General features: G+C 44.5%; 1 pseudogene; it reads left to right on the top strand.

Moving 5' to 3' along the window:
* The first annotated feature begins 1,426 nt into the window (after positions 1 to 1,426).
* LOC138460455 (monocarboxylate transporter 13-like) overlaps positions 1,427 to 13,268 on the top strand; it is a 211,037-nt pseudogene continuing 199,195 nt past the window's right edge.

Here is a 13,268-nt window from a genome sequence, read left to right as displayed (position 1 = left end):
GCAGTTGGGTAGATTCCTGTCAGGAAAGGGGGGATACCATTTCTCACCTTTAGGCACTCCATCCCAAATCCCAGAGGACCGTCCACCCAGGTAGTCCTCCCCTGTTAGTTCGCCCTCAGGGTCGCTATTAGGAGATTCCCAGGGAGTAAGGGGGGAAAAGCCCTTAGGTTTTTCTCATTCCCAACATAAAATATATGGGGTAAAACACGAGACACCGGCTACTGCCCCCTGCTTCAACATACACTTCTCCACTTTTCCTTCCCAAATCAGGAGAATAACCACTCAGAATTTACAACTGTGGTAATTCCACCAGAAATCACTAATGGAGTCACTAACACTAACACCGCCCTATCCCCACTTGTAGTCCTGTGGTAAACCCACAGGACCAAGTGGTGGTAGCAGTATCTGATTTTTGCAGTAATTACAACCGAATTACAGCCAAACTCAGAATGTGGCCATAAGACTTAAAAGCGCACCACTCCTACCCTCCTTCAGAAGATGCAACACCTCCCTCCCAAGGTTTACCACCCACTCACTTTCACCGGCCCACTTGCATTCCCAGGTGAGGTGTTTCTAATTCTGCTGGTGGATAAAAGCGTGCATCGTCAATAAATTGAGGTGCATGACACTTATTTGTGAGTGCTGGGCTTCTATTTTGGGTTGCAGTGCACCTATTTAGGAAGGTCACAGAATATCCTGGATACCTCGCGATTTTAAAGACCTGTGGGTCTTTATCAAGGCAAGTTAGAGGGCAAACTAGCCAGGACGTACTAGCGCCAGACTCAAGATAACGTCCAGGGCCCACCTGGAACCCAGCTGTCATCAAACAAGACAAACTACGTCTATCATCAAAGGACCCCACAGGGGCTATCTCTCATACTTACTTGCCTTAATAAAGACCCACGGGTCGAAACGCGTGCCGGCTGACCATAACGGGACCATGAGTCCATGTACAAATAGCTAATCAATAAAGAATAGGAATTTTACTTTCACTTTTTCACCAAATAAACAGTGTGGCAAATCCAATTTTTTGCAAAACAATTAAAATCACGAGGTATTCAAGATATTCCGTGACAATACAATAAAGGAGGTGTGGGCTTTGCCTCAAAACATTTACCCTGTGACCTTGCATTAATCAGAAAACAGACCACTGCAAACAACAGAGCTCAGCAAGGAAGGTTCCATGACTAGGGCCCCATCTCAGAAATCCACCTATTTAGGAAGGCAGGGCACTTATGTATGATTTCAAGATCCTTATTTGGGGCAGCAAGATCATATTTCAGTGTATGGGAGCAGTCTGCCTATTCATGTTTTCTGACACCTTTTGTCTTTCCTTCATGCAGGTGGCCCTCCAAGGTCAATGCCAGGCCCACACATTCCCCCAGATGGTGGTTGGGGGTGGATGATTGTTCTTTCAGGCTCCATGATGAATGCACTCTGCTATGGGGTCCTCCGCTCCATGGGGGTCTTCTTTGTGGAGTTTGTCCAGTAATTACAACCGAATTACAGCCAAACTCAGAATGTGGCCATAAGACTTAAAAGCGCACCACTCCTACCCTCCTTCATAAGATGCAACACCTCCCTCCCAAGGTTTACCACCCACTCACTTTCACCGGCCCACTTGCATTCCCAGGTGAGGTGTTTCTAATTCTGCTGGTGGATAAAAGCGTGCATCGTCAATAAATTGAGGTGCATGACACTTATTTGTGAGTGCTGGGCTTCTATTTTGGGTTGCAGTGCACCTATTTAGGAAGGTCACAGAATATCCTGGATACCTCGCGATTTTAAAGACCTGTGGGTCTTTATCAAGGCAAGTTAGAGGGCAAACTAGCCAGGACGTACTAGCGCCAGACTCAAGATAACGTCCAGGGCCCACCTGGAACCCAGCTGTCATCAAACAAGACAAACTACGTCTATCATCAAAGGACCCCACAGGGGGCTATCTCTCATACTTACCAAAGATCATCCAGTGAAGTGTCCTGGATCTCAGCCATCGCAGTTGGCATCCAACAATTTGCAAGTGAGTAGCAGAAAAATGCCACTAAGTGCAATCTAAGGGAGTGGGGGAGTGTGTGATCGCTGGAGCATCACTGTGGCCAATGAGTGATCAGCTTTCTGCAGTGGCAGCATCGTAGCCAAGTTATTTCTTACTGAAAACATTACCCAGTGCAGTACCATGACCAGAATTTTGATAGTGTGTAGCCAATAAGAGGGACCCAGAGAGGCCAGGGCTTGGAGAGGACAGTACCCTCAGAGCAGGTCTTGGCTGAGACAAGACAGGGCTCGGAGAGTAGAGGAATCAGAGAGTAAATGGTCCAGAGAATGAAGTTCTCAGATGGAAGTTGTATTTGACGATAAAGCAGCAGCGTACCAAAGAGAATGGAGCTCGGAGGGTAGAACATCAATCATGGATGACTCACAGAAGACAGGGCACACATGCTTTCTAGTCATTAGTGGAAATTGCTGAATATGAAATGACGGACCCTGGTAATTCAGTAACTAGAGCTGGAGGGTCAATGATCAACACATGATTGGTGTCTATCTACCACCCCCTTTCATTCTCATATATCATTTTATACTGACCCCCAATTGTCTCTTATTGTTAACACAGGCCCAGTCGGTAGTGTCCTTACCTTGCAGTTCGGGGCACGACCAGTGGTAATGGCTGGAGGGGTCATCACCTTCCTCGGAATTCTGCTGGCCTCATTTGGAAACTCCTTGATGCACCTCTATCTCACTCTAGGGCCCATGACAGGTGAGTGGTAAGTGCTGGGATCTAAGGTGTGGGAGGGCTGTGGAATGGATGGAGGGGTTGACTGTGGGAGTGATAGCAGATGGCCTGTGAGGGTGAGAGCTTGGGTAGGCTGTTAATTTTTACATCGGGTGATTACCCTTCACCCTTGGATCCCCCTCAGACGGCTCCGATCCTTCTCCAGTCGTCAGCCTCCCTCAGTCGGGCTCAGACCAACCACTCACTGTGGACATCCCTCAGTCAGGTTCATACTTGTCGTCACAAGGTAGTTCACTTGGCTTCTTCACAATGTGGGATTTTCTTCCCTTAGCTTTTCTGTTGACATTCCTCAGTTAGGTTCACTAATGCCTTTCAATCACAATCTTCTCTATCAGTGCGAGAGGGTTCCATATACCGCTGACATACGTCACACCATTCGCCAGCTGCGATTCCTGGTCTTATGTTTCCTTCGTCAGGGGCTTCGCATGTCTGGGTTGAAAAGGACAAGGGCAAATCCCTCCTTGACGTTCTTTCAGGTCTCGCCACCTTTCTCCTCTGTTTGAACTGCCGTCCTGGAATAATTGCTTCCTCGTGCATTTGGCCTTGCTCAGAGTGTGCTCTTGTGACCTGTCTTTTATCCCTAAGGGGAAGGGAAGGGCCAGTCAGGTGTGTGTGGTTATCTGCAATTTCCTACGCCTCAAAACTGGGACACCTGGCGGGCTTTCATAGGGAATTATAGCCCCTACCTCTTAGGTCATCAACCCTCGTCCTGGGGGGGGGGTCGCCAAACTCGGAAGGGTGAGAATGGTAGGGGTATTGATATCGGGAAATAATGATCAGAGGGATGGGGAAATATGGACTGGGAGTACTCGGGTAGGCAACAGAAAAATAGGGATTCTGGGAGATGTAGTTTCCCACTGTTACAGGGTTTGGGGTCCTAATAGGTTCACCAGATGCAGAGGGGTTCATTGGGTGGAAGGGAGGTTGATTTGGAACAGCCAATAAAAGCCTCAGGGACTTCGTCCTCCTTGTCCTCTTCCCGGGTGTAATACCCCATCTAACCTGGTGCATTCCCCAAGCATATCCCCAAGCTTCTCTACCTAGGTGATCCTCCCTCGCTCGTCCACCCCCAGGGTTGGGATCTGAGAGCGCCAGCCCTTCCCTGGCCACCTGAATAAGGGATTCTCGGGGTCTAATGGGGAGAACACCCTCTGGTTTCTTACAATCCCCTTCGTCCAGGGGAACCTGAGACCAATCAGTCCCACCACTTTCATCCCGTTCTTCTGCACAGTTCCAGGCCGGGTGCCCTCTCCCAGCCTCTTTAAAAAAACTGGCATTCCTGCTAATGGTGGCTGTTCCATCCGAGGCTGTCACCATGGACCCTTTTACTACAATCACATCCAGTGGACTTGGTTCATATGTCAACAACAGCTTCCCTTGTGGATGCCGATTTCTTACTATCACCTCGTCTCCCAGAGCTAACGGGGGCTATTGGAGCCCCCGTCTTATATTCTCGACCTCGTTCCTAAACCTCCTCTCATCCTCCAATTGGGCATCATGAATCACACTCGAGTCTAGCAATGTGGGGTTGCCCGATATTCCTGTAGAAAATAGGTAGAGAGCCCTTCGGAGACACTGGGCCTCATTACAACTCCGGCGGTAACTGTGCTGGTAAACACAGCACAGCTGCCGCTGGAGTTGTGTTTTTTTGCAGCGCCTGGCTTTGGGGAATTACTGGGGCATTACAGCTCCGGCGGTCCCGGACGCCAGGCGCCTTAAAAAGTAACTCCCCATTCCCATTGATTCCAATAGGACTCAATGGGAATGGGGAGGACGGAAGCACCGGCACCGTGTGCAACAGTGCTGGTGCTACCGTCAAAGTCTACGAGCAGATGCCGTTCCGCCTGCCAGGTCACACTCTCAGTTTCAATAAATCAGGAGATACCCTTTTGGGAAGGCACACAGACACTTCCTATACCCTGAGGTGACTTCAGTAACTAGGACACTGTGGCCATTGATATATCACTGGTACATTTAGAGCAATACTGAGTTCCGTGTCAAAAAGGAAAAGATCAGGGAAGGAAACAATGGTTAATAAGTTTCTCAAACAGGTAAGCACTTTTGAACCCCCAATGCAATGTAGATGAACCCTTTTTCAGCTATACAAGTAAATAATGTATGACTTGTCGAGGGATGGATCAAAACACAAAGTCAGAGGTTAGAAGAGTCTTCAGGGAGCCAGGACAGCCAATGAAAATTGAGCAACGTCTTGGAGAGCTGAGGCACTTCTTGCAGGTAAATAAAAAAGTCTTGCACAATGTTATAGAGAGTTTTGTAGAAAAAGAGATCACTGTTGGGCCACAAGCTGGGAGGCTTGTGATGGGCAAAGCTGCAAGCAACTCTACCGCCAGTACCTTGGTGAATACCCTTGGAGCCGAGGCTATTCCAAAGGGCAGCACCTTGAATTAGTAGTGCTGGTTCGCTATCTTGAAACGCAAGAATCTTCTGTGTGCTGGAAACATTGAAATATGAAAATAGGCATCTTTCATATTCAGTGTTGCCATGTAATCCCCCTTTTTAGTAGGGGGATTACCTCTTGTAGTGTAGTCATGCAGAATTTTTGTGGCTTGGCATACTTGTTATCAGGGCGCAAATCTAATACAGGGCGCATTGTGAGATCTTTCTTTGGCACAAAGAAGTAGGTTGAATAAATACCTGTTTACCTGGTTGGCCGGGACGATCACCTCTATGACGTTCTTTAACAGCAGAGTGGCAATCTCCTCGAGGAGGATCCGCTGGTGTTCATGAGAGTGCACTTTTTGCAGTGGAGGGTGGTTGTGGGGGGCGCTTGAGTAATTCGATGGTGTAACCTCCGGATACTGTGGACAGCACCCATTTGTCCGAGGTGATTCCCTCCCATGCGTGGGTGAAGTTGGAAATGCGCCCCCCCCTACTAGGGAAGCATGGGAGGGGACCTGAAGCACAACGTCACGGCTTGGAAGGTGGCATACCACCTCTAGTGGGGCTGCCTCTTCCCAGCCCACAACCTTTGCGCTGCCCTCTTGGGTAGCCCTGGGAAGACTGTGATTGGATGTTTCCCCATGATGAGCTTTGATTCTGGCTATAGCTAGAACTTCTTTGGGAATTTTGGCCCCGAAAGCTTCGAAAATTACTGCTTCCCCTCTGTCCGGAGGGTTTATTAGTGAGTTGACCAAGGGATTTCAAAGTGTCATGCTCATCCTTCGCCGTTTTTAATGCATCTTTGACAGCTTTCCCGAATAATACGTTCGACCGACATGTCTATAAGAGTTGCCTGAGTCTCAGGCTTAAACCCTGATTGTCTCAGCCATGCATGCCTCTTAATGATCGTACCCTCAGCGTTTATTCTACCGACATTATCAGCCGCGTCGAAGTTAGTCTTAAGGAGGCAGCCAGACACTGCCCTCCACTCGGCTGCCACTTGCACTAACTGGGGTTTTAATGGTTCTGGTGCAGAGAAGAGTAAAGCAAAAACCTCCTTCCACTTGTAGCAATTATAGCTCGCCAAGAGGGTGGCGCTGTTGGCTATCCTGGCCTGATAAGCCGCAGAGGAGGCGACATTCCTACCTAGGCCATAAATCCTCTTGCTTTCTTTATCCAGGGGTCCCTCTGAGGAAGCAAGTGGGGTGCCCACTCTTTTGCTTGGGGTGGTGACAACTAAAGAATCTGGTTTTAGTTGTCCCCTAATATATAAAGGGTCAGAGGGAGCGGCACGAAACAACTTCTCGACACGCAGATTTGCTGCACGTGTGAGGTTAGGGGTTTGTAGAGATGGCTGAATCCTGAGCTGCTGAGCTGAATAGATTTTAGTAGCGGGATGGACTGAGTTACTGCCCTCTTGTCCCCCAGGATTTGCTATGCGAAATCCTTAACCTCCGGAATTTCCCGAGTATCAATCTGGAAGTGTTCAGCCGCCTTGGCCAACACCTCGTTAAGGAGGGGTTGGTTATCAACTGGGGAATCATTACCGGGAGGGTCCTTAGGGATTGGGGAGTCTAAGGTGTAAGCATCAGCCTCATATTCAGCTTCCTGTTCCTCATCATCCCTGTAATAAGGGACTGCATCCTGGTCCTCATTGAATTGAGGGTCAGGGTCCTCATGGTAGGAAACGGGGTCATAAGGCTCCACAACAAAGGGGTCTATGAATATGTCCTGAAAGAGGGTCTCAGTGGGAGACCTTTTAGGAGGGGGCTGAGAAGGCACAGGAGTGGCCCTGGAACCAGATGGAGCTGAGGTGTGGGGTTAGGGGAGTGCTCATTTAACTTTGAAAATAAGTTGGATCCTTTTCATAAAAGTTGTCCATAAAGGTAATCCTTTTCATTACTTTGTCCATGTCTGCAGAGCTCCACTCCTTGGAGCTTGGTATGGTAACAGTTTGAGGGGTTAGGCCCATAGCCACATCTGTGGGAGGTATAACCTTAGTTATAGGGCCAGGCTGAGGTTCTTTCAATTTTATTGCAGCCTTGTCTTCCCCATGCTTTTCTTTAGGAGTGTGGGGATCTTTAGAGGATGTTTTATGGTGTTTACCCCCTACCCCATGGCCAGAAGTGGTCTTAACAGACTTTTTGGGGCCTTTTGCCTGGTTTGACACATCGCATCGACTTTCGGAGGTGGGATCTGAGGCGGAGCACCGAATTTCGGATGTGGGATTAGACGCAGGGCGTCTAGTCTTGGAAGTAGGTTGGGACACGGCGTCGTCGTCAGATGACTGAGTCTCGATGGTAATTTGATTGGCGACACCTTTCCCGTCCGAGGACGGCTGGGCCCTGTTGTGAGGCAACCGCGAGCGGGAGCGCCCAGAGGACAGGGATTCAGTGGACCGCTCCCTAGGTGTCCACCATTGCTGATCACTCAACGCGCATGTCGAGTCTCGGCCGGGGCTTATGTATTTGGTGGTGAGTGTACGTGTTGCGCTTTTGCCGCTGGGTGTGGTCCCCATGACATGGCCGCCGGCCTGTCCTACGGGGTCTGCGCCTGGGTTGCGGAAGCTGCCCTGTCGCCCTCGCCGTCCGATTCGGCAGTGTTGCTGCCATCGCTGAAAACGCCCTCTACATCCATGGCTTCGAGCTGCCTGGCGTAGTGGGCCCAGAGCTTCGTGGAGCTGCCCTTTAGGGTTTTAAGCTTGAAGAGCCTACAGGCCTTACAAGATGCCTCGATATGGTCTTGTGGGAGACACAGATGGCAAGTTAAATGCTTATCTACCCAAGGGAACTTTCTGTTACATTTGGGGCAGAATTTAAATGGAGTACTCTCCATATGGTCAAATTATGGCAGCAGGGCGAATAATATGTAGGAAAAGGGGGAATAAATCTATATGTGACCTCCCCCACTCTCCCTACTGACTGGACCAAGGCCCGGCGTGGCTTTCCAAGGTCAAGGGTCCGTTGCGGTAGTGGAAAAAGGATAGGAATACATTTTACGTAATTGAACTATATAAAGGCTTTACGCCGAAAGGAACTCCGCACACATGTGTCCGACTAGTATGCCGGAAAAAAACAATCTGAAGGACCTACATGAGTGAGGGATCATGGGTACAGTGGACGTCACACTAGGGATAGTATTACTGGCACACCCTGTCGACATCCCTTTTCGAGTTTCGAAAACAATAACTGTAATACTCTGCAGCTTCCACTAAATGTTGGCCTATGCACAGCATGTGATCTAAGCAGATTCCACAAGCCTCCGAAATATATATATATATATATATATATATATATATATATATATATATATATATATATATATATATATATATATATATATATATATATGGTGTGGGAAAGTTTTAAAGCAGTAATAAGAGGCGAGCTAATTAGTCACACACATAATATCAACAAATAGGAATGGTTGAAATATCAGCAATAGAACGAGATTTGGAAATGGCACAGAAAATGTACCGGTCTCTGGGAAGAGATAATAGACACGGGGCAGGAGGAATATCTGGTCTTCTTGAAAACAAAGTGAATTTGATGGCAGACAAAGGTATATTTTACACCAAAAAAGTTTTTGGGAAAATGGGGCCAAATGGGCCAAGTTATTGGCTCAAAAATTAAAAGCAATACTTTGACAAATGCTAGTTGAAAGGTATATTGGATAATTATGGTATACTGATTACCACAAGTGGTACTCAAGTGCATAATTTAGTGCATATTATAAAATGTTATATTCTGAAAATATTCAGCAAATTGAATCTAACGTAGACCTATTTGGGGGAAATCATATAAAAAACTGTAATTAATAGATGAGGGAATATTGATTGAAGAAATAATCACAGCCATTCAATATTTGAATATTGGTTAATCCACAGGGCTCGATGGCTTACCGGTAGAGTTTTTTTACGCAACTGGTGCCCATTTTGTGTGAGCTGTAAAACCATATTTTGGATGAGGGTAAAGTTTGACTTACGATGACGGAGGCATTAGCAGCACTGATCTCTAAACAAGGAAAAGATCATAATTGGTGTGAAAATTATAGACAAATATCATTCCTTAATGCCGACATTAAAATGTTGGCAAACATATTTGTGAACAGATTAGACAGTTGCATATGGGATATAATTAATAACTCACAGACCGGCTTTATTAGGTAGAGGTATGGATAATATAACATTAGAACTCTTATTGATATTTTAGGATTGCAGGAGATGCAGTGTTGATTATTTTTCAGATGCAAAAAAAGTGTTTGATAGTGTTCATTGGAGGTTTTGGGAGTATGCATTGAATAGAATGGGATTTAGACGCTGTTTCATTATAGGATGGTAGGAAGTCTACAAAATGTGACAATGCCAAGAATATGGGTTAATGGAATGATGTCAGACATGTTCCGTCTGGAACGTGGCACGAGGCAAGGAAGCCACACATCTCCTTTTTTATTTAATATTAATCTAGATCCATTAGCAGTATACATCCAACAAGAGACACAATTTAAAGAAATAGATATTGGTACACAGCCATTCAAAGTATTGTCATATGAAGAAGGCATGGGGATTCTTTTATTGACACCAGGTGAATGCTATAATAGACATAAAGACATGGTTCAGGAAGTAGGTGAGTTGTCAGGGCACACGATTAAATGACTGACATCTGAAATTCTACCACTTTCATTAGAATGTTGTAGGGAGGATTTTTACTCATGGAAATACAAGTGGTCTGAAAATATGGTGTAGTACCTTGGTGGTTTATAGTGATAATTTCGACAACAAAAATGTTGAAAGTCAAAATTTCGAAAAAAAATGTGAAAAAAAAATGTTGACTTTTTTTTTTTAATTTTTTTTTTTAATTGTTCCCTTTTTTTTAACTCCCGAACCCCTAAAATAAATATATAATTAAAAAAAACGAAAGTCGACATTTTTTTTTTCGACATTTTTTTGTCGACATTTTTGTCTGTCGATATTTTTTTTTCGAAATTATGACTGGCCACCTACCTTGGTATTTCTATAGTTCAAGACATAAAGAAAATTGTGGAAACTAATGTACTTAAGTTTATTGCGGATATGAAAAAGGAAATTGGGAAATGTCATAGACTTCAATTGGGAATTTGGGCAAAGATAAATATAATTAAAATGTGTGCTTCTGTTTAAAGTATTGTATATCATTCAATCATTATGCTAAACATTTAATTATTTTCAAGATTTCCTCCAGGATGAGGGTAAGACGGCAAAAAAGATTTGTTATTTTTGGTTCCCAGTGTTAAGACAGGTGGATTTGGGTATCCACACCTTGAAAAATACTAGAAGGGATTCCTTTTGTTTTTTTTAAATGGCTTTTTGGCTCAACAGTTTAATGATGGATCCCGAAACATGACTGGACATAGGCATTCACGCAGTTTGGTCAATGATTTTGAATAAGTCAATAGCCCGTCGTCCCACAATTACAGCTACAAGAGCGGCATTCATTTCATGGGTAAAGCTTCTTTATGTCACAATCCAGCATGGCTAGTAAATAATACAATTGCATATTGGTCAGGCTGGATTACAAAGGGTGTGATGACAATAACAGATGTTATAGAAGAAACAATGCACTTAGAGCGGCCCTAAGTATCCCCAGAAGTGCACACATTTCAGAAATAAGACGAAAACACAAATGGCTTTCCACCCAAGAAAAAATCAACCTTAAATCTGCGTCCCTTATCCACAAATGCCTAAACAACAAAGCTCCCCGATACCTCTCAGAACGCTTCAACAGGAAAAATCCAACGAGACTCACAAGGACAGCCAGCCCCAACTGCCTCCTAGTGCCCAGATTCAAACTAGCCACCATTGGAGGTTCCAGTTTCCCAGTTAAGGCAGCACAGTTATGGAACTCCCTACCCCTTGCACTCAGATCTGACCAAACCTTCAATAACTTCAGAAAGAACACCATAAAATGGCTTATTGAGAATGCGACATAGCGTATGTCACTTTATACGTAACGTCTTCTTATAATGTTTGTACTAACCTGCTTTTACTGTTTGATCGCCATAGATTTGACTGTTTAGCTACGCCTTATCTGCATTTGCACTTGCCCTACCCTGCAGATTCGAAATGTCCACTATGCCTGTAACCTGTAACGTTAACTAATCTGTAACCTGTAAACGTTAACTAAGCTGTAAACCTCCTTGTTCTCTTGCGCCCTGCTACCCTAGGGTCTGGTGCGCACAATAAATAAATAAACAAACAAACAAACAAGACCGAAATAGAGTTATTTTCTTTAATGAATTAAAGGATACATTCCTTGTGGCAAGACATACATTGAGGAGATATCATACTTTTAAGACATTATTGTTAGAAAGGCTGGGAATATTAGGTATAGCCCTGAAAGATAAACCAGATAAATGCAAATTAGAGAAGGATAATTGCTGGGGTTGTGGGGACATGGGTGGATAATATAATAAGGGAATGCAGCATTAGACACGTGACTCAAACTTTTCTTTTTCTAGCTATTAACAGATCTGATCTGAGTAAACTTCACAATAGTTGGGTAATAAGGCCTTGATTGTAGCAATGAAACAAATATTGAAAGTTTGGAAAACAAGAAAGAAATCACAAGTAGAAGACTGGATTGTGGATCTTCAAACATTACCATTATTTGAACAAGTGATGTATAAGAGGATGGACAAGGAAGATTACTATTTGGATATTTTGGGATCATTCAATGAGTTATATGGATGATGTTCACATAAAATTATGGAGGAAATTCCTACATGGACGGATTGCATATATATGCTATATGCTTCATTTTTGTTAGTTCATCTGTTGTGTGCGTTGTGTGTTCTTCTTTATGATTAAAGTTTAGATTTGAATGATGTTAGAAATTTTATGGGCACATTGCGAGATAAAAAAAGATGAACCTTTTAGGAGGTGGTACCTTTTAAGATATCAAATGTATATTTTTACATAACAGGAATTACTTATTTTATATCCGTGTCTCATTAATTATGCAGCCTGAAAAAAATTGTCATTTATGTATTGGCTGTAAAATAATAAATCGAGGTTTAAAAAATACATTTGTATCTTCCTGCTTCATGTCTGTACCTGCTTTTGGGAGGATTTACAGAACACTACTGAGTGGGGATTCTGAGTCCAATTTAGTAGATTAGCAAGGGCTTTTGACACTCAGTCTCAACAAACTCTCTCTGGGTGGAATAGGCTGAGCAGTAAGGCATACTAATTCTGAGTCGACCGGTCTGGTAAAAAAGTGCTGGCGCTCATGGCTACCAGCACTTTACTGGACTGGCCGGCTACGGGTTGGCCGGTGGTGCACCTGGGTTACATCCAGCTAAGAGCTGGAGGAAAGCCAGATGCCCTACTGGCAAAAAAAGCAGTAGTACTTGCCGGTGCCAGTAATGACAGCAAATGCCCTTATGGAGTCCATGAATGGAGATTTACACTGTCACTCCGGCACCCGTATTCCAGCATGCCGCCGGACCGGGTGCTGGAAACGGTAACTACATTTGCCGGTATCCTGGCGGTTCTACCGTCAGGATACCGGCAATGTTAGAATAATACCCAATATGTAGGTGCAATTAACAACATTTAGAGATAGCAAAGTGATAGAGAGATATGTAAAAATACTCATTTTATTTGACCAAAAACAAATGTTGGTAACACTTAAGAATACTATGGTCCTCATTATGAGGTTGGAGATAATTTGCCTGTAAATCCACAGAAGTACTGCCATAATCAATTACTGTTAATAGTACTTGGCCCTGTGGAGCTGCCACAGGTTTACATGTGGTAGTAATTCACAATTTATAGAATCCATAGGACTCCATGGGGATTTTTGGCCGTAAAGTGGTGGATTCACCTCCAGCTTTTTGCTAACGGTAAATCCTGCATGTTTCCTCCAAATGCATCATGTGGCAGTGCAGGAAAAAGTATTAATTCTGCAGTAAAACCACTTTTTTCACACACCACCAAACTTGTAATGAGGCCCTATATAGTACTATACTACACAATAATACACTTACACATGCGCGCACACGCAAACACACATACACACAAATACACATGTATTTATAT

The sequence above is a fragment of the Ambystoma mexicanum genome, chromosome 1p, assembly GCF_040938575.1.
Source record: "Ambystoma mexicanum isolate Mex_15411 chromosome 1p, UKY_AmexF1_1, whole genome shotgun sequence".
Classification (NCBI taxonomy): Eukaryota; Metazoa; Chordata; class Amphibia; order Caudata; family Ambystomatidae; genus Ambystoma; species Ambystoma mexicanum.
The sequence above is the reverse complement of the archived record's forward strand: the minus strand, read 5'-3'. Positions and strand labels throughout refer to the sequence as shown.